Source organism: Buceros rhinoceros, unplaced genomic scaffold (assembly GCF_000710305.1).
Source record: "Buceros rhinoceros silvestris isolate BGI_N320 unplaced genomic scaffold, ASM71030v1 scaffold2207, whole genome shotgun sequence".
Classification (NCBI taxonomy): Eukaryota; Metazoa; Chordata; class Aves; order Bucerotiformes; family Bucerotidae; genus Buceros; species Buceros rhinoceros.
In genome coordinates this window covers 5,693-11,384 of record NW_010423754.1, presented here as the reverse complement: position 1 = coordinate 11,384, position 5,692 = coordinate 5,693, and positions in this window count along the sequence as shown.

Genomic DNA, 5,692 nt, shown 5'->3' with positions numbered 1-5,692 from the left:
TCCCGGGCTGTGGTCTGATGCCTTTAGGGCTCCAGGCTGTGCTGAAAGTCCACAGTGGCCACAGGCCACTGCTGACCTGATGTAAAGCCTCTGCTGCTGCAAAACGCTCTATATATAGACTCTGATGGGCTGCCTCGGTATCGCCAGGCTTCCCGAGAGCGTTGCCCATCATCTTGGTGCTGCTTCAGAGCCAACACTGTGTCTATTGTGAGCTCCAGCTGGCTGGAGAGAAGGGAGGTTTTAGTCAGATTTAGACAGCTGGCGATGGGCACGCAGAGCCCAGAATTAATGGTCACAGAAATGCGGCTTCGTTATGACCTTGTCCAAGTGATTTTGGCTCCTGGACCAGCTGTAGGACACTTTGTTTCTGTGCACCGCCAGCTTTCAAGGAACCATTCACTTGTGTGCTGGTATATATAGCATGCCTTGCTTTGGGGATGTAGCTATCTTGGTTTAGCCAGTATTGCTCTAAATGAGCTCACCAACCAAAGCCTACCCATGGTCCTGACTCTGCTCTTGCAGAGCAGCTTTCCTCCCTGTGCTCCTCTGAGCAGGCTCCAAAATGCTGAGTGTTGCTCTGGGAAGTCCCCAGCCAGCTTTGAGAGAGGTGGGCATGCTGCCTTGCACTGAGCTGGCCAGCCGGGCCATTGTCAGCAGATACAGCAGTGGCCACAGATACAAAGCCTCAGAAACATGCTGGGGTCTTCTATTTTTAAAAGACTATTTGTTTCAAGAAGAAACATCTGAAGCCATGGTAAATGAAATTAATTGAAAATACTTGGTCCATCCAGAGGTCACAACAAATTACGTTCTCCAAACTGTTCACTATACCTGTGCTGTTAAAAGTGTAATCCCTTGTTTGCATGATGGTTCTCACAGAAAACATGGGCAAGTTAATCACAGAGGCCTGGCTTGGAATGGAAATGGTTTTTCTAAGCATCCTAATCTTTGCAGTTTCTCGCTTTCTGTGCCTGCAGTAATGTCATGAACTGATGCAATAAGATGAGCTCCTGAAGCCTACCCATGGTAGCCTGAAGACCCAGGGCAGCCCACTCGTGATCACAGAGGCCAGGTTTGTCACTGCTGCAGTGGAGCCTTAAAAGGTCATTTTGTCAGTGTCGAGAGGAGGAAGGGCTGTGCCTTTCCTAATGAAAAGAGATTGGGCTCCTCACTGTTGCACCGATAGTTAAGAAATATTTTGAGGACTGGTGGAGTTGTAATGATGAACGGATCATTTACATTGAGGCTTGAAACAGAAGCTGCTGTGAACTGCTTCAGGCTTCTAAAATGCTAGTCTTCCCGTATTAATTATTAACATCACTAAAACGCTCCAGAGATCGGCTTGGAAACATTAAACAAGCTTAATATTAATGGCTCCCAGATGATAAGTGATGGTGAACATTAGCATGTGCTAAAGATCGAGGAGGGAAAATAACTACTGACTACAATAAACACGTTAAGTGTAGCAGGATTAAATTACAGAAAGAATAGGAGTGTGAACCACAAGAAAGGCTTTCCTACAGCATTGCCTTCTACCCTTCAAGAGACCAGTAATATTGCTTACACCTTTGAAATTACACCCGATGGCTCACAATGCGTACCTTGAAGCATAGCGCTGAGGTGGGAAATGTCTGCCACACACCTCCTTACTCTTGAGAGGAGCCATGCCCCTCTTGCAGGCAGCTGCCTTCCCACGCTGGTTAGCTGCTGTCCACAGTCCTTTGCCATTTATAGGGGATTTCTCAAAACTTGTGTAAAAGTCGCTATAAACAGCCTCTGCTGAGGGTGCTGGAGGCGGAGTGAAAAGAGAGATGAAAAGTAGTCAGTGTTGCTTTTCAGTGCACGGAGCGGTTCTTGCCATATGTGCAATAAGTAAAATGCATCTTCTACGAAAGGTACATGTGGCTTTCTCTAGCAAAAATATACGTATCAAGCATTTTGCTTATCCCAAACGTCATGTTCTCTTTTACTCAGCAGAGCTTGGCCAGGAGGACCCTCTCTTTAAGTGCAGGCCACCTTGCCAAGAAAGCTGTGATGTAGACCTTCAGCTCTAGCTTGGGTACCCGATTTCAAAGGGACGGCCAGCTCCTGAAGGGTACGGAAGCGAAGGAAACAGTTCTGTGAAACAAGAGACATCATTATCTAACAAGGTGCAGTTTCCCAGCGTTTTACATATTAAAGCACTTTCAATGCTCTCTTCCACATGCGTGGTCTGGTTCTACCATGATCATCACATTCTGCTTTTTTGCCAGTGGGGATCTCACATCTGAGATGGACCTTGACCTCTTTGATAAACTTGGTGGCAACTGGCCAGCTGGCTTAAGCTGTCAGTCTGGGACCAGTGCACGCTTACAGAGTGATCACACATGTTCCCTTAGGAAACAAGGCTAAAAATGGCTGCAGGCGGTACCTTTCTATGAGAAGGGCTACAGAGGAGCTCACTGACAGCCAAAAGTTGCTCCCAGCTCAGTAATCTCCCCCAGAAATGTTTCATCTGTCTGTGTTCGCGAGACAGTTGTAACAAACGTAACTGAAAACAGTTTGCCGGTGCTTGGAAAGAGAAATATTTAAGTAATGCTGTCTAGCACAGACTTGGAAAGCTTATGTGGGCGTGAATATAATTTTTTTTCTGCCTGGAGTCCCCGCCCAGCTTTTGGATGTACAGTACAGACACATTCATAGGGCAGTTTATGATGGGTCCTGCCTCTCCTTGCCTTACAGAGGGCCAGTGGCCACGTCGTAGTCTTGCTTTTTTCAGGTCACGTCTACATGTTTGGCAGGTTTTCGGCTTATTTTAAGTCTCATGCACTGGATGTTACAGGCGTGGTCTATAAAGACACAAGAATAGAAATTATTTCATCTGCATTGAGCCTGAGCAACCTAATTATTTCATCTGTATTGAGCCTAAGTCAGCCACTGCTGAAAGAGCAGTAAAGCAGTCGTTCTGTTACAGAGGTGAAATGAGTCATCTGTTGCCAATAAACTAGGAAGGAATGAAGATGCCTCGGGGGGGTGGGAGGAAACCATTATCTGCTGATACCTAGTGCAAGTCCTTTTATAATTGAAAATATATTAAAAATTATTTTGGGTATTTCTAATTAGTTGAGTTGAGCCACTAATGCGCTCAGGATGTTTCAGAAACTCAAACTAGTAACTGCCCCAAAAAAGGCCACCTCAGAGAAGCCTCTTTCCTGCCTTTCCCCTCTGTCGCTACAAGGTCAGGGAGGATGAAAACGTCTGTAGAAATTGAGGTTGGGCAACAAAGGTGGCGTGTGTCAATCCCTGGGGAGATGCCTCCTTCTAACATTTCCCAACCCTGCTACATGGCTTAAGGCTGGCAATCCCGCAGTTAGTAGGTATATATTGAGTAGGCATCCTTAGGGAAAGGCACAGCTAGGAAAGGCAGAAGGCAAAAAAAGGAAAAGCAGAGACTTGTGGCTGAGGCCACTCTGTTCCTGCCTCTGGCATCTGTTTCCAAGCACAGTCCTTGACAAGCCATTTGGCCAGCTATGGAAGTTGGTGGTTTCTAGATGTGCACATTCTGCTTTCTGTCCAGTTATATATATCCATGCTATATTTACTTTATTTATTTTTACCTGCAGCTTAAATTAAAGGATTCTGCTGCAACTCATTCTGGTTGGGGGGGGGGGGGAATCTTCTTTTAATTGTTTCTACAATCGGAAGGAATACTAAACTCTGAGAATTTGACAACTGTTTGCCTGACTGTTTTGGCTCTTTGTTGGTGAAGAACTGAGGAGCTAACTCCTTCACGTTCCTGCAGGAAAGGCTCAGAAAGGGTTTAGAGCTATAGTAACTAACGCTGCAGAAAAGCCTACAGGAATATTGCAGAGCACGGAGACTGGTGCAGGGCTGGGATGGGATGCAGTCACTAACAGATGAGTTGGCTTGGGGTGCAGGGAGAGGCAGCGCGCAGGGAAAGCGCGCTGGGCAGATGAGTCAGTCCCACATGCCATTCATCAGTTACTGTGCATGGAAAAACAGGAATGCTGGTGATGCCAGTAAAATGTGGTTTGACTTAAAATCAGATGCACCAGCTCTTACACACTGTAACATCTGAAGTGTTTTGTCTCTGTTTCCTCTAACGTTTTGTTACCAGTATTTTCTTTCACTTCCCTGTTTAGGCAAGCTTCTTTATTTCAGGAAACTATAATGACCTGCTTTCCTGCCCTACCAGTGACTATCACAGCTGGAGTCTGAAATCATTTAGCACCAGAATGGCGTGGTTTAGGTAAGCCAGGAATGATTAGCTGACACCGCTGGTTTGCTGCTGCTCTGCGTAGGTGGGTGACCAGAGAGGTGGCAAGAGATGGGGTAGTGATGTGCAGCTCCAGTTCGTAATGCAGAGCCATGAGATATCAGGGTGCTCCTCTGTCTGATGTTAAGTAGTTGGAACCATTCTCTGAGAAGAGACATGGCAATTTTTCATTTTGCTACAAAATAGGTGAGTGGAAAATACCTCGTCCCTGACAAGCATGAAAGATGGTTAGAAGCAGAGCACAGCTAAGTTCTGCTGCACTTGAGAAAAGGGATGTTTTGCCTCTGTTTTGCGGTGTGGATGAATCTGGATGGATTTCCACGGGTACAACAAATGGCACCTCCGTCCCCTTCTTCCGCTCCAGCTGAGGGAGTGAAACTGTGATGTGGTTTCACATAAGCTTTTCTAAAATTATGTTCATATGCCATTTTATGGAACACATGAGTAATTAATGCGAGCACTTGATCTGCTACAAACAATTGGTTGTTTTTAGACCATGTGTTGTGGCTATGTTTTACTGTGGTCCAAACCAACTGGAGTTTAAGAAAACCTGGAGGGCTTGATTGGAAAATGTGGCTCAGCTTAACTCTGCAATGTTTGGGACAGGAGTGAATGAGGCCACACAGCATGGAGCAGACAAACCACGGGGAAAATCAAACAAGCAGACAGCATCGAGCCCTTGCAGCGAGACCACGATTCCTCACTCTCATGTGTACGCGCTGTCAGCGGGGCAAGGATGTCAGCACAATGGCAGGAGGAATGCTTTGATATATTAATCTGGAAGTGATGCAGAGCCAGTTCCTCAGCTGCTTCAGCTGATGTAATGCACTGTTTTCACCAAAGCCGTCCTGATTTTGTCTGGCTGAAGGACTAATTAGTTCAGACTATTATTTTGGACAGATGTAGAGGTTGTATTCCCAAATTAAATATGTATATTGATCATAGAATCACAGAATGGTTTGGATTGCAAGGGACCTTCCAAAGTCATCCAGTCCAATGCCCCTGCACTGGGCAGGGACATCTTCAACCAGAGCAGGTTGCTCAGAGCCCAAAACAATCTGACCTGGAATGTTTCCAGGGATGGGGCTTCTACCACCTCCCTGGGTAACTGTGCCCATGTCTCACCATTCTCAGCACAAAAAATTTCTCCCTAAAATTTAGTCTGAACCTCCCTATTTTAGTTTAAACCCATCACCCCTTGTCCTGTCACAGCAGGCCCTGATGAAAAGTCCCTCCCCATCTTTCTTACAGGCCCCTTTAAGTACTGGAAGGCTGCACTAAGGTCTCCCTGTAGCCTTCTCTTCTCCAGGCTGAACCACCCCAACTCTCTCACCCTGTCCTCACAGCAGAGGGGTTCCAGCCCTGACATCATTTTTGCAGTCTCCTCTGGATCCTCTCCAACAGGTCCATTTCTCT